Below are 25,893 nucleotides of genomic sequence, written 5' to 3'. Positions count from 1 at the left end.
ACATGTGTATTAAGTCTGCTCAACATGTTACTGATGTATAACATGTGTATTAAGTCTGCTCAACATGTTACTGATGTATAACATGTGTATTAAGTCTGCTCAACATGTTACTGATGTATAACGTGTGTATTAAGTCTGCTCAACATGTTACTGATGTATAACGTGTATTAAGTCTGCTCAACATGCTACTGATGTATAACATGTGTATTAAGTCTGCTCAACATGTTACTGATGTATAACATGTGTATTAAGTCTGCTCAACATGTTACTGATGTATAACATGTGTATTAAGTCTGCTCAACATGTTACTGATGTCAACAAGTATTTGATACACTGCCGATTTTGCAGGTTTTCCTACTTACAAAGCATGTAGAGGTCTGTAATTTTTATCATAGGTACACTTCAACTGTGAGAGACGGAATCTGCAATTACAGAGATCATACGTTTCCTGTAGGTCTTGACCAGGTTTGCACACACTGCAGCAGGGATTTTGGCCCACTCCTCCATACAGACCTTCTCCAGATCCTTCAGGTTTTGGGGCTGTCGCTGGGCAATACAGACTTTTAGCTCCCTCCAAAGATTTTCTATTGGGTTCAGGTCTGGAGACTGGCTAGGCCACTCCAGGACCTTGAGATGCTTCTTACGGAGCCATTCCTTAGTTGCCCTGGCTGTGTGTTTCGGGTCGTTGTCATGCTGAAAGACCCAGCCACGACCCATCTTCAATGCTCTTACTGAGGGAAGGAGGTTGTTGGCCAAGATCTCAAGATACATGGCCCCATCCATCCTCCCCCTCAATACGGTGCAGTCGTCCTGTCCCCTTTGCAGAAAAGCATCCCCCAAAGAATGATGTTTCCCACCTCCATGCTTCATGGTTGGGATGGTGTTCTTGGGGTTGTACTCATCCTTCTTCTTCCTCCAAACACGGCAAGTGGAGTTTAGACCAAAAAGCTATATTTTTGTCTCATCAGACCACATGACCTTCTCCCATTCCTCCTCTGGATCATCCAGATGGTCATTGGCAAACTTCAGACGGGCCTGGACATGCGCTGGCTTGAGCAGGGGGGACCTTGCGTGCGCTGCAGGATTTTAATCCATGACGGCGTAGTGTGTTACTAATGGTTTTCTTTGAGACTGTGGTCCCAGCTCTCTTCAGGTCATTGACCAGGTCCTGCCGTGTAGTTCTGGGCTGATCCCTCACCTTCCTCATGATCATTGATGCCCCACAAGGTGAGATCTTGCATGGAGCCCCAGACCGAGGGTGATTGACCGTCATCTTGAACTTCTTCCATTTTCTAATAATTGCGCCAACAGTTGTTGCCTTCTCACCAAGCTGCTTGCCTATTGTCCTGTAGCTCATCCCAGCCTTGTGCAGGTCAACAATTTTATCCCTGATGTCCTTACACAGCTCTCTGGTCTTGGCCATTGTGGAGAGGTTGGAGTCTGTTTAATTGAGTGTGTGGACAGGTGTCTTTTATACAGGTAACGAGTTCAAACAGGTGCAGTTAATACAGGTAATGAGTGGAGAACAGGAGGGCTTCTTAAAGAAAAACTAACAGGTCTGTGAGAGCTGGAATTCTTACTGGTTGGTAGGTGATCAAATACTTATGTCATGCAATAAAATGCAAATGAATTACTTAAAAATCATACAAGGTGATTTTCTGGATTTTTGTTTTAGATTCCGTCTCTCACAGTTGAAGTGTACCTATGATAACAATTACAGACCTCTACATGCTTTGTAAGTAGGAAAACCTGCAAAAATCGGCAGTGTATCAAATACTTGTTCTCCCCACTGTATATCTCACTAGATCAGGACATTTAAGCCTCCATATATCTACTAGTTCTAATGTATCCATGACATTCACGATTTCCTTAAGAGCATGTGGGTGATTGTTTGTGGTGTGATTTCCTTTACGGTCCATTGAGCTATTTAAAACAGTATTATAATCCCCCCACCATAATAATATTGTCTTGAATTGCTTGCAGGGTTGATAATTTATTATATATATTGTCAAAGAAGTGTGGATCATCATTATTTGGTCCGTAAATGTTAATGAGCCATATCTGTTTATTGTCCAATAACATATTTAAAATAATCCATCCTCCTTGCGTATCTATTTGGACAATTTGCACATTCGGATCGAAAATACTATTAATTAATATCATCACCCCTTTTGAATTTCTTTGCCCATGGGAGAAGTATATTTAGCCCCCCCATTCCTTTTTTCCCGCAACTTCATCTAGAATTGTTGAATGAGTTTCCTGTAAACAATAGATATTATATTCCTTCTCTTTGAGCCATGTAAATATTGTTCTTCTTTTGTTATTATCAGCTAAACCATTACAATTATAACAGGCTATACTTATTTCACCATACACCATAATGAGATACAAGTTTGAAGTCTATTTATCATTATATATGTTTGTAAATTTACCAATAAAAAATACCGTAATGATTGAGTGTCCATATAGCTGTACCATGATATTTGCATTGCTACTAAGTATTGTCATCCCAGTGACAATTGCTACTAATTGTTCTCCACTAATTCCCCCGCTAAAGCCCCTCCCCATCCCAAGTTGAGCCGTCATCCCAGTGATCGGCATCCCACCCACATCCCTCCGGATCCCTAGGGCCCCGAGAGGCCAGGACCCATCCATCGAAAACAGCACACAGTGCCACGCACAAAACAGAAGCAGATTAACCGCCAAAAGCATTTCCAATGCTGTCACCTCTATATATAACTATTTAAAAATATATATCTATTCAAATATCTTGCATATCTTATTTTCCATAATTATCAATTAATATGCGTAATAATGTCGGCAGTTCATGCGTGGGATTTTAACATATAACCCGGATTGCCATTGTATTACATTTAATTTATTGACAAGCAATTATTATCCTAGCAAATAATTACCGTGGTCCATCCCATACCCCCCCCAACATCTCCACCCCCCCACAACAGATGCCGGACAAACACACACGCACATACTCACATACTCCAACACACTCAACCCCCCTCCTCCACAATCCACCATAAAATCAGATACTCAACGGTTGTTATATCCCAGAGCCCAACTCAAGAAAGGACCTGATTTACGAGTGCACATACAGTTACAGCTGATTGAGAAAGCATGCAAGTTTGAGCAGAAATTGACAACAATGTGAGATTTGATTAATCTACTAAATCCTAGGTGATGGAGATCAGATCCACCCTCTTCACCTGAGACACAAACACTCTGGTCCCCCGTTGTAACCATTTTTCCCAAGCATCTCCGTGCAGTCAGACCTTTGATTATTTTGTGCCACCTGGGCCACAATGATAAGCCCCCTCTTTGAAACCCCCTCTCTTACTGTTAAGTTAATTTGCAAGATGTTGGAAATCGGTGCAACAAATACTTACACAGCAATGCATGATTTGCATACTGTTGTAACTAAATGCATTTTGAAACAAACAGCCTCTTTTCAATTTGAAGTATGTTGAAAATTGGTGCAACAAATACACAGCCTCTGTCTTCATTTTTCTAGGTGTTCATCACAGTGATTGACACCAACAACCACCGGCCCCAGTTCTCTCAGCCCCAGTATGAGGTCAGCATCCCAGAGGACACAGTACCAGAGACAGGCATCCTGCAGCTCAGTGCCACAGACAGAGACCAGAGGAACAAGCTATCCTTCACTCTGCTGAGCAGCACTGATCTCTTCAGCCAGAGGAGGTTCAGGCTGGACCCTGGAACGGGACAGCTCTACACCACAGAACCGCTGGACCTTGAGGTCATGCACAAACACACCCTCACTGTCATGGTAAGACAACACTAGGTATCTACCGCCACACCCTCACTGTCATGGTAAGACAACACTAGGTATCTACCGCCACACCCTCACTGTCATGGTAAGACAACACTAGGTATCTACCGCCACACCCTCACTGTCATGGTAAGACAACACTAGGTATCTACCGCCACACCCTCACTGTCATGGTAAGACAACACTAGGTATCTACCGCCACACCCTCACTGTCATGGTAAGACAACACTAGGTATCCACCGCCACACCCTCACTGTCATGGTAAGACAACACTAGGTATCTAACGTATCTGTGTCCCAGATGGCACGCTATTCCCTTTATAGTGCACTACTTTTGACCATGGCCCACAAAAAATAGTGCACTATATAGGGAGGAGGGTGCTATTATTTGGAACGCACAATGAGTCATGTATCACTCATAACACGCAAATCAAACTGATAAACAAGCCTTTCAAATCAGATCAAGCTGATAAACAAGCCTATCAAATCAGATCAAGCTGATAAACAAGCCTTTCAAATCAGATCAAATCAAGCTGATAAACAAGCCTTTCAAATCAGATCAAATCAAGCTGATAAACAAGCCTTTCAAATCAGATCAAGCTGATAAACAAGCCTTTCAAATCAGATCAAATCAAGCTGATAAACAAGCCTTTCTGTGTCACTGTGTGGATGTCTTGGTTGATGTTTTGGTTGAGAAACAGGCCTGTAGGAATAACTTGTACAGTGTAGCACCTACCCAGGTGAGTCCTGTGATCCATGTGTTTTCCAGGTGCGTGATGATGATGTGCCTGTAAAGCGTAACCTGGTCAGAGTGATAGTTAACGTGGAGGACACCAATGATAACACCCCCTGGTTCACCAGCTCCCAGTACTCAGGCCAGGTGTTTGAGTCAGCCGCTGTGGGATCGGCTGTACTTCAAGTTACTGCTCAGGACCGAGACAGAGGAAGCAATGCAGAGATCAGCTACATCATAGAGTCAGGTACAGTACTGTTCCTACCACACTGTTGAAAATATGACTCTGTGTACCATTACTTTTTAGTCTTTGACTATTAATTAGTAACTACAGTACACCAGACTGTAGAATAACAATCCATGCTGCTACTAATTTCTCTTTTGCTGTTTTCCCTTCACAGGGAACGAGGACAACTCGTTTGCTATCGATCTAGTCCTGGGGACCATTACAGTGGCGAAGGAGCTTGATCGTGATGACAAGAGTCAGTTTGAGCTGGCTGTAAAGGCGTCAGACAGAGGAGAGCCTCCACTGAGTGCGGTGACAACAGTACGTATAGCTGTCACTGTGCCAGATAACGCCAGGCCCAGGTTCCCTGAGGAGGAGATCTCAGCTGTTATCAGTGAGACAGCCCCTGTAGGGAGCTTTTTGACTCTAGTCTCTGCCTGCGGTCACTCATCTGTCCTCTACCAGATCAGAGAGGGAAATGTCAACAACGCCTTCGATATCAATCCAACGTCTGGTGTTGTTGTCACTCAGAGGCTGTTGGACTATGAGAGTGTGTCTTCATACAGACTGACCGTGCAGGCCACCAACATGGCGGAGATGGTGAACTATGTTACAGTCCGTATTCACCTCAGAGATGAGAATGATGCAGATAGATTCAGCAGTGGGTCAAGTTGTCAGGCAGATAACCACAGTGGATAAAGACACTGGTAGGAATGCTGAGATCAAATACCAGCTAAAAGAAGACTGGGGATATTTTCAGATCAGCCCCTCAGGGGAAATCTCTCTCAAAAGGACCATTCACCCAAAAGACGTTGACAAAAAGTTTGCGATCAGCGTCATCGCTAAAGACAGAGGGGACCTATCTCTCTCAGCGACAGTGGAGGTGGCGGTGACGGTGGTGAGCAAAGCCGTGCCTGTGTTTGAGAAATCCTCCTATGACATAGTTATACCAGAGGATGTTCCAGTAGACACCTCTATTGTGAAGATCCAGGCCAAAGCCTCAGAGGGACTAAGGACTGTCTATAGCATCTCTGAGGAGACCCTTTAGGTCAGTTCTCCATTAGTTTCATCACTGGTGTCTTCCATGTTGTACAGCCGTTGGACTTCGAGACCTACCCAGCATACAGACTTAGCATCCGAGCCTCAGACTCACTTACAGGGGCTCACTCTGAAGTTTTCCTTGACATTATCTTGGAGGACGTCAATGATAATGCACCGACTTTCAAAGAGAGGTTATATGAGGCTAGTGTGTCTGAGTCGGCTGACATTGACTCGTCAGTGTTACAGGTGTCTGCCATAGACTCAGACTCAGGCAACAACAAAGTGCTGTTTTACCAGTTAGTGGAGGAGGGGGGTGGCTCCTCAGATTACTTCACCATTGACCAAGACAGTGGGGTGATCATGACATCTGGCCTGTTAGACTATGAGGTGGGACCACAACATAGGTTGGTGGTCAGAGCTGTGGATGGGGGTGTCCCTGCCCAGTCCAGTGAGGTCCCAGTCATCATCTCAGTGACAGACATCAATGACAACCCACCAGTCTTCACTCAGCATCTGTATAAGGCTATGGTCAGCCAGCTGGCCGAAAGGGGTCATTTTGTAGCCTGTGTGAGGACCTCTGATGCTGACCTGTCAGACACTGACCGCCTTGAGTAATCCCTACTCTCTGGCAATGAGGACTCCAGCTTCATCATAGACGGAAGGAGTGGAGAGATTGTCATATCGAACCACCGCAAGCTGAACATGGAGCCACTGTATAACCTCAGTGTGTCTGTGTCTGATGGGCTTTATAGTAGTGGATGTAATGTCCAGGTCACAGTGATCACTTCTAACCTCCACAGCCCCTCTTTCTCCCACACTGACTCTGTTATAGAGCTGTTGGAGAACTCCCCTGTTGGCATGTTGGTCACTCAAGTCACAGCTACCGATAAAGATACAGGAGTGTATGGCAAGGTGACATATTACATAGTCAATGACGTCGCAAAGGATAAATTCACTATCAATGAAAATGGGGAGATTTTTACTGTGGAAATCTTAGACAGAGAGAATGTAATCAGTAGCCTAATCTCTATTAGTCTGATGGCTACAGATGGAGGGGGGAAAGCTAGGCTTCACCACTGTCAACGTGATCCTGACGGATGTTAACGATAACGCTCCTCAGTTCAGGGCAGCAGAATACAGAGCCAATATTCCCAGGGATGTCGCTGAAGGAACTATCATAGTCAGAGTTACTGCTGTGGACGCAGACGAAGGCAGCAATGCTGACATCACTTACACTGTAGAATCTGAGGTGGGAGGTTTTGACATACATCCTCTCAATGGTGATGTAATCGCCAAAGACAATTTACGACTTATAAAAATGACCTATTTTCCTTTTATGTGAGTGCTAAAGACGCTGGAGATCCACCTAAACAAACTGTGGTGCCAGTATACATCAGATTACTGCCCAAGGAGGTGACAGTGCCAAAACTAGTTGAGTTACAGAAGAGATGGTCAGTCAGTGAGGGCCTTCCTATAGGTTCTGAGATTGATGTCATCCAAGAGAGTGAGCAGCCTTTGATATACAACCTTGTTAAAGGCAGCACCCCTGAGAGCAACCAAGACCAAGTCTTCGTTGTCAACACAGACACAGGGAAGCTCAAACTAGCCAAACGTCTTGACTTTGAATACACTAAATGGTACCGGCTGACTCTGCAGGCACAGGGCGACCTAGAGGGCATTGACGTGATTACTACTGCCCACCTCCATATTCAGGTACAGGACGTCAACGATAACAGTCCACAGTTTGAATCGGACTCTTACAGATCATTTGTTGTTGAGAACCTACCTAGAGGAACCTCAGTGATTCAGGTGAGGGCTACTGATCTAGACTCAGGAGTGAACGGCCAGGTTACATACAGTCTGGACCAGTACCAAAACTCTGTAGAGGTCCTGGGGATATTTGCTGTGGATGGAGAGTCAGGGTGGGTCACAACACTGAAGGAGCTGGACCGGGAGCAGCAGGACCGGTACTCAGTAGCAGTACTGGCTACAGACAGAGGGCATGACGGGAGGCTGAATGCCACTGCCACAGTGGAGGTGACAGTGGTGGACGTGAATGACAATCCCATGCGCTTCACGGAGGAGGTGTTCAGGGCCAGCGTCAGTGAGGACATCCCCGTTCCTAGCAGGGCCATAGCAGTCCTGAGGACCACCGACAGAGACTCTGAAGACCTCAACAAGCCAATCTGCTGTTTCATCACAGGTACTCTGGCTGGCTTGAGTGGACAGATTGACTTTGAATTACAGAATTTTACAGGGATGTTTCAGTTGCTTACATCAGTTTTGTATACTTTTGCAAGATTGTTTGTTACCCTGAATGTCATATTTCCTTTGCCTCTCCCAGGAGGTGATCCACGGGCTCAGTTTGGCCTGGAGCACTCTCAGGGGGAGTGGAGGGTGGTGGTGAGGAGAGCTCTGGACAGGGAGGAGAGGGACAGCTACCTCCTGAACGTCACTGCTACCGACGGAACGTCTGTGACCACAGCCACTGTGGAGATCAGTGTCCTCGATGCAAACGACAACAGTCCTGTCTGTGAGAGGGTAAGGGTTGGGCAGTACAAAGACACTTAGAGAACATACTGTAACAGAGTGAAAGCACTGTTAAACTAAATGGCCTACAGTAATATGACGTCCTATGAAGTTTCTTTGTAATATGAAGTTTCTTTGTAATATGAAGTCCTATTAAGTTTCTTTGTAATATGAAGTCCTGGGAAGTTTCTATGTAATATGAAGTCCTGTGAAGTTTCTTTGTAATTTGAAGTCCTGTGAAGTTTCTATGTAATATGAAGTCCTGTGAAGTTTCTTTGTAATATGAAGTCCTGTGAAGTTTCTATGTAATATGAAGTCCTGTGACGTTTCTATGTAATATGAAGTCCTATGAAGTTTCTTTGTAATATGAAGTCCTATGAAGTTTATTTGTAATATGAAGTCCTGTGAAGGTTCTTTGTAATACGAAGTCCTGTGAAGGTTCTTTGTAATACGAAGTCCAAAAGTTTCAATGTATTTTGTTGAGTTTCTTAGAGTTGTTTACTTCATGTAACGTCCATGACTTCCTCTACAGGCTCTCTATGCCCAGACAGTCCCTGAGAACACTCCTGAAGGGAGGCTGGTCCTGCGAGTCTCTGCCACTGATGCAGACATCCAATCCAACGCTCAGATCTCATACACTCTCTCTGGAGATGGAGCTGATTAATTTAGCATTGAATCAGACACAGGTACTGTATATGAGTCAGACACATAATCATCATGCTTGTTGAAAATTGTTCACCAAATGTTACTAGTAAATGTTCTAAGAGTGGAGCCTTCTAAGAGACGTAATTGTCTGTGCTGTGTGTTCTCTGAAGGCCAGCTGAAAACCCTGTTGCCGTTGGACCGCGAGGAGAGGGATGTGTACAGTCTGGTGGTGCAAGCGGAGGATGGAGGACAGCGTTACTGCCAGGCTAATGTGGTGATAACAGTGGGAGATGTCAATGATAACACTCCTGAGTTCACAGCTGACCCCTACCCTGTCACTGTCTTTGAGAACACTGAGATAAACACGTATGTGGCACGGCTACAGGCCACTGATCTGGATGCAGGTAAGAGGCTTTATATTAAGGCCTTTTAGGATCTAATGCATTAACGTGCCAAAAAGTATTCATGTTATGATAAGATATATCCTGTTATTAGACATAACTAATGTAATAAATGTGCACCAAATAATTACGATTTACGGATCAATTATAATTAGGGGTGTAACGATCCATCTACTACATCGATGTATCGATTTATATTCATATGATCCAACTACATCGATCTGTGCTCGGCGAGTTGGCATTTTGGACAACATATATCGATCTAACATCGTTTTAAAATGTAATAAATCGATTTTATCGATACTAGGGAAATAACCCATTGGATTTAAGCACGTCAGACTTTATATGCAGGGGTGCACATAACTGGTACGCAGATACGCAAAGCGCGACAAAAATCAGGAATGCGTAATGACACTTGTGTTACTACGCGCCTTTGCGTACTTGACCGATCTTCTCATCTAACCTTACACATGACATGTTGCTTGTCAACTACTGTCAGGGATGTCCAAAAAGCAACAGACATTAAGCAGATTCTTTGGCGTTTCGCCACCTACAAAGAAACGCCAACTGGAGCCAGAGCCGAAGAAAATACTTTTTTCGGAAAAGTGGCTTGAAGCTAACGATGAGCGCACTGAAATGTGGTGCAAGATTTGCCGCTCAAATCCACATCTAGCAGACAAAACAGGTGCATTTTATAAAGGCTCAAAGAATTTCAACCATCCTTTATTTGACAAACATGAAAAGAGCAAGGAGCACACGAATGTGGCGCAAGCCATTGCTAAAAGCTAGCCGAGAATACATGTCCAGTCGCGAGACAAGCTGAATGAAGAACAGCGGCAAGCTCTGTTTAATATTTTTCTCTTTCCATAAAGCTAAACATGCACGTCCCATGTCTTCCTATTCTGAGGATGTTCCTTTACTGAATGCTTTTTGATGGATCTGAGGACATCACAAAAACTGAGCAGGAAATAGTTTACATTGTGTCTGTGTCCAGCAACGGAGAGTTTACTTCGGACTTTATTGGACTGATTGAATTGGGTGCTGACCAACCGCACAGGCCATAACAGACGGACTTGTGAGACTTTTGGTAAGTTTCATAATACCAGATGGTCTGCATGGAGTCATGAAACACTGTTAAAAATATCAAGACTATTGCCAGCCATTAAAATGCAACTGGTTACCAGGTATTTATTTCAGTCACACTGGTTGAATTTTTGGCTAAAAGGTTACTGAATCGATTTCAAGTCACTGAATCGTTTCGGATCGTATCGTTCTAAATGAACCAATATCGTCCTTGAATCGTATCGACAACCACGAATCGTGATACAAATCGAATCGTTGTTAAAACGAATCGTTACACCCCTAATTATAATAGATGGCTGATGTAATGAATAAAGAGCCTTGAGAAAAGTCCTAATTCACATTCAAAAGAAATGGTTGGTGTGGTATACCTTTTGAAATTTGTCTCGCAGAAGTTTCCAAAGTCATAATGAACTTGTAAGCACTGGTTGCTCTTTGTTGCCAAGCAATCAATTATGAAGTAAGACAGAGAATGAGGTCTGTGCTTTATCCCGGCATTAACGCAAGACACACACACACACACACACACACACACACACAATTAACACACAGCGCAGACTGATGGAATTATTCAACTGAAAAAGATTGCTTTGATGATGAACTGACATAATGTTATTTAGTCTGTGTCACGATCGTCAAAAGGAGTGGACCAATGCGCAGCGTGGAATGCGAACATATTTTATTATTATTCACCACACGAACAAAAACAACAAAACGATACGTGAAGTCCTTGGGTACATACACAAACCAACACGGAACAAGATCCCACAAAACACAAGTGCCAAACGGCTGCCTAAGTATGGTTCCCAATCAGAGACAACAAGCAACAGCTGATTCACGTTGCCTCTGATTGAGAACCACCCGGCCAACATAGAAACACATGAACTAGAAACTGAAACAATGAACACAAAACATAGACTCTACACACCCTGGCTCAACATAAAAGAGTCCCTAGAGCCAGGGCGTGATAGTCTGTTATTGACAGTGGTCCTTTCCTCTTAACGGTCAAGCCCTAAATATTCCTCAAATCCACTTAAACAACAGCAAGCTGTGTAAATAATATTTCCTCTCCAACCAACCAACCCACAGGAAAACAACAACAACATAATTAAAGACTTCCTCTATATGGACTTCATGCAGTGAGTGAGTGATTGATACAGAAAGTTCATGATAGTGCTTTTGTCCATTTGTCCTCGGCAATACAAGTATAAAGAGATGGTATCCACTATACATTAGGTAGTTTGCTTCAGTCAACAGCCCTAACCAAGGTGAAAACACACTTACACATGGCCAATAATATATATACAATATACATTTTAAAACACTCACACTTGTAATTTCCAACTAGCATCTACTTTGCTGATTACTACTTTATTGAGGAAAAATGTACTTACTATGACTGTGAAATGTGGTTGTCTAACCTAGCTATCTTAAGATGAATGCACTAACTGTAAGTCACTCTGGATATGACACCCTATTCCCTATTTAGGACCCATAAGGCTCTGGTCAAAAGTAGTGAACTATGTAGAAGGGAATATGGAGGGTGCCATTGGGGACACAGCCTTTGGTTCTGTTCCCAGCAGAAAGACTTACTGTATGATGATGTAGTTATGCATGTCTGTCATTCTTCCACAGTGTTGTTGTGTGGATTTACAACAAATTGTAGCTGTTTGTTCCAATATACCTCTAATTGACCTCTTACTGGTGCTTTTCAGCACTTCATATTGAGACAATAGTGCTCTCCTTGGAGCCATTTCTTTTTCGCCTGGTTATTTCTCCATGGACTCCTACCTAGGACTTTCCGTATCTCCGTTGGTACCTGCTGTGATAGAGAGCCAGACAGACTTTAATCTGTGATAAGAGTTGAGTTATGCAGCACACTCCTCTCTGGTTGCATCATAAATGGTACCCTATTCCCTTTATAGTGCACTACTTTTGACCAGGGCCCATAGGCCCTGTGCCCTATATATGGAGTAGGGTGTAGTTTGTGATGCCTGCCTGGCTGTATTCATCAGGGTCTGTTGTTGTGAAGCAGCCAGGCCTCTATCATAAACAACACTAATCACAGACCTAAACACAGACGTGCCCATAGGATGTTCATGTCATCACAGAAAGACTCATTCTCGCTGGCCTCAACAACGTGCATCATTCAGGACGCCACACAGGAATGAGAGTTTACAGGATCAGTTAATGAATTGTTTTGTCACCTGATGACTCTGGAGGTTGTTGAGATCATGGAGAGATTTGGCCCCAATTCACTCAGCTGCCGTGCAGTTATCTTAACAAATGACTGTGGTCAGATACAGTATGCTGGATATGCTTGGACTGGGCTGGGCAAGCTCTGGTTAAAACACGCCATTGACCTCCCATTCCATCTGGACTGTTCATGTAGGATAGAGTGGAGATGGCTGTGCATTTATGGGTTAAACTCTCTCTCTCCCTCTCTCTAGCAAACAACAGCAGGATCCTGTATTCCTTTGAGGACTCAGCCGATGGCGATTCTCCATCCAGCAGGATTCAGGGGCTGGTCCGTGTGGAGCGACCCCTGGTGAGGACCCAGGCTGGGTACACGCTGCGTGTCCGGGGCCACAGACCAGGGCTCACCCAGAAGACTGTCCTCTGTCTGTTCTGTGCTGGTTTCTGTGCTTAAGCGTCAACGACAGACCCCCGGCCTTCCAAAACAGGGACTATGGCGTCACGGTGTCAGAGGACGTCACCTTGGGGACCCAGGTGGTCAGGGTGTTTGCGGCTAGCGGTGACCCCAAGGCCACCGCTGACATCACCTACTCCATCGTCAACGGCAACGAGCATGGGATGTTCAGCATCGACTCACACACCGGTTGCTATACTATAAATGTCAACTTTATTGTTTATGCCATTAGCTGTCCTAGTCATGTGTGTTTAATGTCCCTTTACTGAGCGTATGTATGTGTGTCTACAGGTGACATTTTTGTGACCAAGGCTCTGGATCATGAAGCGTCCCATGAGCACTATTTGACAGTACAGGCCTTGGACAAAGGCAGGACGAGCCAAGGTGACATTGCCACAGTAACCATCTACTTGACAGATGTCAACGACAACTCTCCTGTCTTCAGCCAGGAGGTGTACTCTGCTGTGATCAGTGAAGATACCGACACGGGCCTGACCATGTTGACCGTGAGTGTCTAGTAGTACTAAAACTGCAATCACTATAAATGAAACATTTTCAACCTTTGATTTGTACTCAATGCTCTATAGAAAGAAAGGGGGGGAAATCCTGCAGTGTCATTTTACTAGAAAATGTCTGATGCAATATTGTTAACATGTCCATTCATGCACTCTGTTCTTTGTTGTTAAGGTGATGGCTGATGACATTGATGGTCCCTCCAACAACCACATCCACTTTTCCATCATCAAGGGCAACCAGGCCGGGCCCTTCACCATAGACACGGTCAGCGGTGAGGTGAAGGTTGTCTGCCCGTTAGACCGAGAAAAGGTAGCTAACTAACTTTCCACATTCTTCCCATCTTTCTACCCATGTTCCTCTTATTCAACAGAGCACAATTAACACTCCAACTGTCACAGTTTGAAGCAGACAAGGATTGGCAATGTTACAAGCCTCAATTGTGTCTAATTGCTCTCTAAGTCTAGAGTTGATTTTTTTCCACCCCTTCACTCTGTGTTAAAACTAGGTGGCTCTGTACACTTTGACGGTACTGGCATCAGACAGTGGGAGCCCCTCCAGATCCAGCAGTGCCCTGATCAACATTGACGTGTCGGATGTGAATGATAATGCACCCGTGTTCTCTGAGGCCGACTACAGCCTTGTCATCCAGGTAAGACAGGCATGTCAGAGGTAGACATGCCACGGAGAGATAAGAGAGAGATTCCATCTGACAACACTGACTACACGTCTGAAATGAAGTGAGGTTTAGCTGGAGGGTGCAAGTTAACTGAAGTTAAGAGGACTCAGAAACGTTATTGGGTGCCATAGAGTTGCACTTGAAGCAGGTGAGTGTAAGGAATAGTGTGAGGTATAGATACAGGATGTATAGCTGAGAAGAGAAAGACAGGATAAACGAGGGAGCTTCAGTAAGCCTCTGAACAATAGCTCCTGAATCAGCATCGAAAGACATGGATATGGAATCTCTCTCTATCTCTCTCTCTCTCTCTCTCTCTCTCTCTGTCCCCCTCTCTCCCTCTCTCTCTCTCCATCTTTCTCTCTGTCTCTCTCTCTCTCTCTCTCTCTCTCTCTCTCTCTCTCTCGTCCCCCCTCTCTCCCTCTCTCTCTCCCTCTTTCTCTTTCTCTCTCTGTCTCTCTCTCTCTCTCTCTCTCTCTCTCTCTCTCTCTCTGTCTGTCCCCCTCTCTCCCTCTTTCTCTCTCCCTCTTTCTCTCTCTCGCCCTCTTTCTCTCTCTCGCTCTCTCTCTCTCTCTCTCTGGCCCCCCTCTCTCCCTCTTTCTCTCTTCCTTTTCTCTCTCTCTCGCCTCTTTCTCTCTCTCGCTCTCTCTCTCTCTCTCTCTCTCTCTCTCTCTCTCCCTCTCTCTCTCTCTCTCTCTCTCCCTCTCTCCCTCTTTCTCTCTGTCTCTCTCCCTCTCTCGCCCTCTTTCTCTCTCTCTCTCTGTCTCTCTCTCTCCCTCTTTCTCTCTCTCTCTCTCTCTCTGTCTCTCTCTCTCTCTCTCTCTCTCTGTCTCTCCCTTCCTCCCTGCCTCCCTCTGTCCCCCTCTCTCTCTGTCTCTCTCTCCCTCCCTCCCTCCCTCTGTCCCTGTCTCTCTCTTTCTCCCCCCTCTTTACCCCAGGAGAGTGTCCCAGTAGGGACCAGTGTTCTCCAGCTGACTGTAACAGATAGGGATGCCTCCCACAACGGCCCCCCGTTCTACTTCACCATCCTGGGGGGAGACGAGGGAGGCTCCTTCCTAATAGACCCCCAGGGAACCCTCAGGACCACCACACTGCTGGACCGCACAGTAAAGGACCACTACATACTACATGCTCAGGTTGGACTACATTCATAAAATGTACATTTCTCTGAAATGTGGTTTGTTCTTGATACAGTAAATGAATAGTAATCGATTAACCATAGAGGTGACTGAAGGGTCGTATATCTGCTATCTGTATTTTTTTTTATCTTATCTTTTTTTTTTTGGTCATTTAGCAGACACTCTTATCCATTGCGACTTACAGGAGCAATTAGGGTTAAGTGCCTTGCTCAAGGACACATCGACAGATTTTTCACGTAGTCGGCTCGGGGATTAGAACCAGCGACCTTTCGGTTACTGGCACAACGCTCTTAACCACTAAGCTACCTCCTGTATCAGGGAGCACCAGTAGGTTCACCGGAAACACAGGAATGGTTGCAAGCTTCTGTGATCATAGCAGAGTTGGTACAGATTGCCCTCATTCCATTATTGATTCTCTTCTTTAATCCCAGAAGCAGCAGTGAATAAAGTCCACCAATTCCCCCTCTGGTCAGCAATGGCGCTTGCAAGCCTGTTATTTTATCCTCTTAACCTGAAGTGAGGAATTCAAGCACTGGGTAGTGATTATAATGATAGGTTGTAATAATGATGTAATGGTTGTGGTTCTGTTGTGTTTCCTCAGGTGTTAGACAGTGGCAGACCACCGATCCTGGCCTCCACAGTGATCAATATCAGGGTGATCCAGGAGAGCCTCCACCCCCTGCTATCCTCCCCTGGAGGTACTCATCTCCACCCCAGGAGAGGCCTACCCGGGCGGGGTGCTGGGTCAGATCCGAGCCACTGACCAGGACCTTTATGACTCCCTGACCTACCACCTCCAGCCCGACATAGCCAACACACTACTGTTCTCCCTGTCCCCCTCAGATGGCCGGGCTGGTGACCCGGCCGGGTCAGGTCCTCAAACTGGGCCACTACCTGCTCAACGTCACCGTCACCGATGGACCTTCTACCACGGCAACCGGTGTCGGCGTGCCACGTCCCACCAGGTGACCAAGCGCATGCTGGAGAGCTCCGTGGCTGTCCGCCTGGCTGGGGTGGGCCCCGAGGAGTTCATAGGGGAGCACTGGAGGGGGCTTCCTGAGGGCGCTGCGCATGGTGGCAGGGATCAGGAGGAGTGATGTCCAGCTGGTCAGTCTGCAGCCCTGTGAGCCCCCTGGTAGCCTGGATGTCCTGCTGACCACTACCAAGGACAGGATCCTCCTCAGTAAGCTCAATGCCTCTGTGGGGGCTATTCAGGAGGTTACAGGCCTCCGCGTGGTCATGGTGTTCAGGAAGCTATGTGCAGGCTTGGACTGTCCTGCCATGCTCTGTAGTGAGGTGGTCACCCTGGACCAGAACTTCCTGACCACCTACAGCACGGCTAGACTCAGCCTCATCACCCCGCCACATCACAGATCTGCTGTGTGCCTCTGCAAAGGTACAACACACAACACACATCACACATCACACAATACACATCACACAACACACATCACACCACACAACAGACACCACACACCACACAACACACAACACACAAAACACCTCACACCTCACACAACACATCACATATCATCAGGCTATTGATAAAACAATAGAGGTCGTCCAATACACTACATTTTGGACGTGTCCCAAATGGCACCCTATTCCCTACATAGTGCATTACTTTTTCCCATAGCTGTATGAGCTGTATGAGCCCTGGTCAGAAGTAGTGCACTATATAGGGAATAGGGTGCCATTTAGGATGTGTCCTCTCCCTCATTGTATTGATTTGATATGCTCGGTACTAGGTGGTGAGTGTCCTGTGTTGAAGCAGCTCTGTGAGGGGAAGCCCTGTCCTGAGGGATGTGTCCAACCAGAGAGAGGGACCATACAGCTGTGTCTGTCCACCTGACCAACAGGGAGGATGCTCAGGTACTCTCTGTCACTTAAACAACCTAACAGATCATCAACCAAGATAGTGTTTGAATGACTGTTTCTTTAGTCTAATGTTGCTAGACATTATTCTCACATTCCAGATGAATAGAGGATGACGAACAGAATTACATTTGAGTCATTTAGCAGACGCTCTTATCCAGAGCGACTTACAGGAGCAATTAGGGTGAAGTGCCTTGCTCAAGGGCACATCGACAGATTTTTTCACCTAGTCGGCTCAGGGATTCGAACCAGCGACCTTTCGATTACTGGCCTAACGCTCTTAACCACTAAGCTACCTGCCGCCCTAGAATGGCTCCTGTTTCTTCGGATCCTATATAACCATTACTTCAGTCACCACCAAAACAGATATTAGTAACAGAGATGTAATATGCCACATAACAAACTGATCCGTCTATCTGTTCTTTTTAAACCACAGGAGGTCAGTCTCTGTGGTTCAGTGGGAAGGGTTACATCAGGTACCGTCTGATGGAGAACCGTAATAGAGAGGAGATGAAAGTGTCTCTCAGACTGAGAACGCTGTCCCACCATGCCATTCTCCTGTTCGCCAGAGGAACAGACTACAGCATTCTAGAGGTAGGTCTATAGATGAGTCCCAGATGGCACCTATTCCCTATATAGGGCTCTGGTTAATAGTAGTGCACTATAAACTAGTGCACTATATACAGAATAGGCCACAAGTTGCTGTTGGTTGTTCAGTTAGGAAAATCAGTAATGTAATTTTAAGGGAATAAAACAGGCCATAAACTCAGGTGTAACACATCCATCAATACAACACTATACAGTACACCTCTAGAGACACTCACATACTGAATTGGAAAATAGTATGCGTTTAGTCAGTATTCTCTGACATCACATTGTATGCGTTCCAAATGGCACCCTACTCCATCTACACTCAGTGGCCAGTTTATTAGGTACACCCATCTAGTACCGGGTCGGACCCCCCTGTAGCCATGAAGGGATGCACCTGCTCAGCAACAATATTCAGTTACACTCTGTAGCTCAAACGTTGCTCAATTGGTATCACGGGACCTAACGTGTTCCAGGAAACATTCCCCACATCATTACACCACTGCCACCAGCCTGTATCGTTGACACAAGGCAGGATGGGGCCATGGACTCATGCTGTTTACGCCAAATCCTGACACTGTATTCAGCATGACGCAACTGGAACCGGGATTCGTCGGACCAGGCAATGTTCTTCCACTCCTCAATTGTCCAGTGTTGGTGATGGCGTGCCCACTGGAGCCGCTTCTTCTTGTTTTTAGCTGATAGGAGTGGAACCCGGTGTGGTCGTCTGCTGCAATAGCCCATCTGTGACAAGGACCGACGAGTTGTGCGTTCCGAGATGCCGTTCTGCACACCACTGTTGTACTTTGCGGTTTTCAACTCTTTCTCTCTACCGCACCTGCTATTTGAACCTCTATGAACAGCCAAGTGACATTTACTCCTGATGTACTGACCTGTTGCAACCTCTACAACCACTGTGATTATTATTTGACCCTGCTGGTCATCTATGAACGTTTGAACATCTTGGAGAAAAATCTGGCCTTAATGGCCATGTACTGTTATAATCTCCACCGGCACAGCCAGAAGGGGACTGGCCACCCTTCAGAGCCTGGTTTCTTCCTAGGTTTCTGCCTTTCTAGGGAGTTTTTCCTAGCCACCATGCTTCTGCATTGCTTGCTGTTTGGGGTTTTAGGCTGGGTATTCTGTATATATATCTGCTGATGTAAAAATGGCTTTATAAATACATTTAATTGATTGATTGTAGCTGTTTTCGCCCACAGGACTGCCGCTGACTGGATGTTTTTTGTTTGTAGCATTCTCGGTAAACCCTAGACACTGTTGTGCGTGAAAAGCCCAGGAGGGCCACCGTTTCTGAGATACTGGATCCGGCGCGCCTGGCAGCAACAATCATACCACACTCAAAGCCGCTTAGGTCACACGTTTTGCCCATTCTATCGTTTAGTCTAACAGGAACTGAATTCCTGTCTACCTGTTTTATATAGCAAGCCACGGCCACCTGACTCACTGTCTGTAGGAGCAAACCATTTTCGTGAATGGGGTGGTGTACCTAATAAACTGGCCCCTGAGTGCACTATATAGGGAATATGGTGCCATTTCAGACACAACCATTAGTGATGGGTAAAAACTCAATACAATGTCTCATATCGTTTTGACAATATCGCAAAATAATTTTTGTTGCGCTAGTTGGCTGTACCTGCACCAAGGCTCCAGTATATTCCTTTATAGCTTGTTCTCCATCTTCTTTTTAAATAGGGAGCCAATTTATTTACAACACTTTTATTTCTGTGACTGATCAAAACTTGTTTTCTCATGGCTCTCTTGTCCCTCTGCAACAGACATATGGTGGGCAATATGTGTGGAACATCAAATAGCAAAAATATCACAGTATTGAAATGCAATAAACACTACATGACCAAAAGTATGTGGACACCTGCTCGTCGAACATCTCATTCCATTCAGCCACAAGAGCATTAGTCAGGTCGGGCACAGATATTTGGTGATTAGGCCTGGCTCGCAGAAGGCGTTCCAATTCATCCCAAAGGTGTTCGATGGGGTTGAGGTCAGGGCTCTGTGCAGGCCAGTCAAGTTCTTCCACACCGATCTTGACAAACCATTTCTGTATGGACCTCGCTTTGTGCACGGGGGCATTGTAATGCTGAAACAGGAAAGAGCCTTCTCCAAACTGTTGCCACAAAGTTTGAAGCTCAGAATTGTCTAGAATGTCATTGTATGCTGTAGCGTTAAGATTTCCCTTCACTGGAACTAAGGGGCCTAGCCCGAACAATGAAAAACAGCCCCAGACCATTATTCCTCCTCCACCAAACTTTACAGTTGGCACTATGCATTCGGGCAGGTAGCGTTCTCCTGGCATCCGCTAAACCCAGATTTGTCCGTCGGACTGCCAGATGATGAAGCGTGATTCATCACTCCAGAGAGCTGCTTTCCACTGCTCAAGAGTCCAATGGCGGCAAGCTTTACACCACTCTAGCCAACGCTTTATTGCGCATGGTGATCTTAGGCTTGTGTGCGGCTGCTCAGTCATGGAAACCCATTTCATGAAGCTCCCGGGGAACAGTTCTAGTGCTGACGTTGCTTCCAGAGGCAGTTTGGAACTCGGAAGTGAGTGATGCAACCGAGGACAGAAGATTTTTACGTGCTATGCACTTCAGCACTCGGTGGTCCCGTTCTGTGAGCTTGTGTGGCCTACCACTTCGAGGCTGAGCCGTTGTTGCTTCGAGACGTTTCCACTTCTCAATAACAGCACTTACAGTTGACCGGGACAGCTCTTACAGGGCAGAAATTTGACGCACTGACTTGTTGGAAAGGTGGCATCCTATGATGGTGCCACATTGAAAGTCATTGAGCTCTTCAGTAAGGCCATTCTACTGCCAATGTTTGTCTGTGGAGATTGCATGGCTGTGTGCTCAATTTTATACACCTGTCAGCAAAGGGTGTGGCTGAAATAGCCGAATCCACTAATTTGAAGGGTGTCCACATACTTTTGTATATATAGTGTATATAGGATTGTGAGAATCGCAATACATATCGAATCGGTACCAAAGTATTGTAATAATATTGTATTGTGAGGTCCCTGGCAATTCCCATGCCTAACAACCATTATCTATCTTAATGAACCCACTACTGCCCCCAGATAGTGGACGGTAAGCTGCAGTACGAGTTTGACTGCGGCAGTGGCCCAGGCATCGTCTCTATCCACAGTGCCCAGGTCAGTGATGGCCAGTGGCACACCGTATCCCTTGAGGTAGACGGCAATCACGCCATGCTGGTTCTGGATCAGCTCTACACAGCCTCGGGCACGGCACCAGGCACCCTCCACTCCCTCAACCTGGACGGAAGCCTATTCCTGGGTGGTGTTTCTGAATCTGACCAGCAGCGTTTGCCAGTCTCTCACAGTCGTGATCTACAGGGTTGTATGGAGGCAGTCAGGTATTTGATGTTTCCCTTCTTTTTGTCCACTTTTTTTCAAATGTTGTCCTTCTTTTCGTAAAGTGATTTGTGACAAACTTGCTTGTGAAATGCATAAATAAATGTTGATTTATTTTTGTCAGGTTTAATGGCTATGATCTGAACCTGGACACCGAGGCCCAGGCCCATGTTCTAGTAGAGGAGGTGGTGGGGGTGGCACCAGGCTGTGGGACCCTCCCTGTCCCAGACTGCTCCTCTCAGCCCTGTGGGAATGGAGGAACCTGCTCCACTCTGCCTCATGGAGGTAGGAGACAGACACCATTTACTGACAGAGATGAATCACCATACAGTCCTATTCACAGTCTACACAGAACACATTGATCTCAAACATCTTGTTGTCCTATATATATTATTTTTTACATTATACACTTGTTTCTATTGCAGGTTACTTCTGTGAATGCAGTGACTTGTTCATGGGGTCTCACTGTGAGGTGGCTGCTAGCCCCTGTTCCTCCAACCCCTGTCTGTATGGAGGAACCTGTGTCCTGGACAACCAGGACTTTTACTGCCAGTGTAGAGGACAGTACTCAGGACCACGGTACATAGAGCAGTTACCCATTATGGACTAAGATTTGGAATAATGTGTCCCAAATGGCACCCTATTCCTTTGTAGTGCACTACTTTTGACCAGGACCCATAGGGTTCTGGTCGAAAGTAGTGCACTGTATAGGGAACAGGTTGCCATTTGGGACACAAACAATCGTGACCTTGAGGTTCTATCTGACATCTTGGTCAAAAATGAGTTATTCACATAGAGTTGCTCTTTAGGTGGTCCTTAACATGTGAGACATGTCAGATTTCTTTTACAATGAAAAAAAACAACAACATCTGCAAGTTCTATCTGCGCAAACACCTTTTAACTTGGTGCTATAAGGTTCTATCTGCAATCCAATCACACAATGCTGGGCTGCCAATCAAAAAGAACTGTATGGAAGGTGATATTATTGAGTCATGAAAGAGGAAGACGTCACAAAACAGTTACAGTGGGGGAAAAAGTATTTAGTCAGCCACCAATTGTGCAAGTTCTCCCACTTAAAAGATGAGAGGGCCTGTAATTTTCATCATAGGTACACGTCAACTATGACAGACAAATTGAGAAAAATAAATCCAGAAAATCACATTGTAGGATTTTTAATGAATTTATTTGCAAATTATGGTGACTGACGTATTGTGTACAGCCTGCACAAAAAACAAAGCAGAGCTCATGCCTTTCAAGCAACTTTTTCCAAATCATCATTAGAGTCGCATCACTCAGCCTTACAATGTATTAAAAATCTAAACATATATTCCAACGTCTGTAGAACAACTAAAGTTACATTAATAACTCTTTGTTAACCGCTCAACACAGAATAGCCGCATGTGCACTCCCTCAAATCATTTGGAGAAAATATTATTTATATTTTATTCAGCTTTGTTCAATTGTATTCTTCATACTATAAAATAATGCCACGGAATTCTAAGCAAATCTTGTCTGCTAAATGAACTGGTGTAGCCCACAGCCATTTGGCATAGCCAGATCAGGACCTAACATAAGGACAACTCAGAGTATGCTATTCTGTTCTTCTTAAATAGACTACATTTTCTTCATATCATGCTTCTTTAGACCTGTCTAGAATAAATAATGGATTTATTGTGATGGTGTAGGCTATATTACATGAATTTATTACACTTTTTAAAATGTAGATGTTCCAAAGGTCTGCTTCAGTGGCTAAATGTGTTTATGTTAATTACCGGTCAATTACCGTGAGACTGACAGTTATTTGCTTGACAATCACCGGCTGATGAAATTTCGTGACTGCCACAGCCCTACTCTGAGACCAGGTTGCTCACATGACATTCATGGAAAGCATTCTACAAGACACTGCATCATGTTTTATCACTGTCAGAAACACTTTTTTTCTTAAGAGCCCTTTCCCTTTTAATCAATTATTCATTAATTTAATCGCTGTAATGGTGTTTATTATAAAACCTCTCATACCACCTTTCAGAATAAAAATAATAATAATGTGGCAGTCATGTTTTAACTGCTAAAACAAGGATGATAAAAATAGGCCTGGATAGTAGAGAAGGAACAACAATAAGGCCAAGTCGCACCTGCACATTTGTCCTGTATGTGTCCTATGTAATGTATGGAGGGCTTGGACACTGTTTCCAAGTTCGTTGTAAATATGTCACACTGCAATGTCATCTATACTAAACAAAAATATAAACACAACATGTAAAGTGTTTCATGAGCTGAAATATAAGATCTCAGTAAAGCTTATTTCTCAAAAATTTTGGGCACCTTGTGTTGGGGACAATAAAAGGCAACTCTAAAATGTGCAGTTTTGTCACACAACACAATCCCACAGATGTCTCAAGTTTTGATGGAGCTTGCAATTGGCATGCTGACTGCAGGACTGTCCACCAGAGCTGTTGCCAGAGAATTTAATGTTAATTTCTCTACCATAAGCCGCCTCCAATGTCAATTTTATCGATGGCAATTTAAATGCACAGAGATACCGTGACAAGGTCCTGAGGCCAATTGTCATGCCATTCATCCGCCGACATCACCTTATGTTTCAGCATGATAATGCACGGCCCCATGTCGCTAAGATCTGTACACAATTCCTGGAAGCTGAAAATGTCACAGTTCTTCCATGGCCTGCATACTCACCAGCCATATCACCCATTGAGCATGTTTGGGATGACCTGGATTGACAGCGTTTTCCATTTCCCGCCAATATCCAGCAACTTCGCACAGCCATTGAAGAGGAGTGGGACAATATTCCACAGGCCACAATCAACAGCCTGATCAATTCTTTGCGAAGGAGATGTGTCACGCTGCATGAGGCAAATGGTGATCACACCAGATACTGACTGGTTTTCTGATCCACGCCCCTACCTCTTTTGTTAAGGTATCTGTGACCAATTTATGCATATATTTATTCCCAGTGAAATCCATAGATTAGGGCCTAATCTTTTCTTTAATGAGTCTGACGCGAAGGATATACTGTTTCTCCCGGACCAGGCCCAAATCCCCGTCATTCGCATGAAGAAAAGACTGAGATACAGGGGGCGCAGATCCGGGTACCTTGTGAGAATTTGTTGGCGAGTGGGTAACCCGCCTCTACCATCCATTCTATTGTCCAACGTGCAATCAGTGTAGAAAAAACAAGATGAGCTCCGTTCGAGACTGTCCTACCAACGGGATACTAAAAATTGTAATATCTTGTGTTTCACCGAGTCGTGGCTGAATGGCGGCACGGATAATATACAGTTGGCTGGGTTTTCCGTGCATCGGCAGGACAGAACAGCTACGTCCGGTAAGACGAGGGGTGGTGGTGTGTGTCTATTTGTCAATTACAGCTGGTGCGCAATGTCTAATATTAAGGAAGTCTTGAGGTATTGCTCGCCTGAGGTAGATTACCTCATGATAAGCTGTAGACCACATTATCTACCAAGAGAGTTTTCATCTATATTTTTCTATTTACCACCACAAATCGATGCTGGCACTAAGACCGCACTCTAGAGCCTAGAGCTGCCTCTTTCAAGGAGCAGGACAATACTCTGGACGCTCATAAGAATCCTGCTATGCCCTTAGACGAACCATCAAACAGGCAACATGTCAATACAGGACTAAGATTGAATCCTACTACACCGGCTCTGACGCTCGTTGGATGTGACAGGGCTTGCAAACTATTATAGACTACAAAGGGAGACCCAGCCGCGAACTGCCCAGTGACGCAAGCCTACTAGACAGGCTAAATGCCTTTTATGCTCGCTTCGAGGCACGCAACACTGAAGCATGCATGAGAGCACCAGCTGTTCCGGACGACTGTGTGATCACGCTCTCCTTAGCCGATGTGAGCAAGACCTTTAAAACAGGTCAACATTCACAAGGCCGCGGGGCCAGACGGATTACCAGGACGTGTACTCAGAGCATGCGTGGACCAACTGGCAAGTGTCTTCACTGCCATTTTCAAGCTCTCCCTGACCGAGTCTGTAATACCTAAATGTTTCAAGCAGACCCTGTGCCCAAGAAAGAGAAGGTAACCTGCCTAAATGACTACCGCCCTGTATCACTCACGTCGGTAGCCATGAAGTGCTTTGAAAGGCTGGTCATGGCTGACATCAACACCATCATCCCGGAAACCCTAGACCCACTCCAATTCGCATACTGCCCCAAAAGATCCACAGATGACGCAATCTCAATCGCACTCCACACTGCTCTTTCCCACCTGGACAAAAGGAACACCTACAGCACCAGTCAAAAGTTTGGACACACCTACACATTCCAGGGTTTTTCTTAATTTTTTACTATTTTCTACATTGTAGAATAACAGTGAAGACATCAAACTATGAAATAACACATACGGAATCATGTAGTAACCAAAAAAGTGTTAAACTAATCAACAAATATTTTATATTTGAGATTCTTCAAAGTAGCCACCCTTGGCATTCTCTCAACCAGCTTCATGAGGTTGTCACCTGGAAAGCATTTCAATTAACAGGTGTGCCTTGTTAAAAGTTAATTTGTGGAATTTCTTTCCTTCTTAATGCATTT

At 45.1% G+C, this 25,893-nt stretch overlaps 1 pseudogene; it reads left to right on the top strand.

Moving 5' to 3' along the window:
- LOC123484365 overlaps positions 1-21,916 on the top strand; it is a 29,589-nt pseudogene extending 7,673 nt beyond the window's left edge.
- Positions 21,917-25,893: the final 3,977 nt, after the last annotated feature.

The sequence above is a fragment of the Coregonus clupeaformis genome, unplaced genomic scaffold, assembly GCF_020615455.1.
Source record: "Coregonus clupeaformis isolate EN_2021a unplaced genomic scaffold, ASM2061545v1 scaf0288, whole genome shotgun sequence".
Taxonomy (NCBI): domain Eukaryota; kingdom Metazoa; phylum Chordata; class Actinopteri; order Salmoniformes; family Salmonidae; genus Coregonus; species Coregonus clupeaformis.
This window is presented reverse-complemented; position numbering and strand designations above follow the sequence as displayed.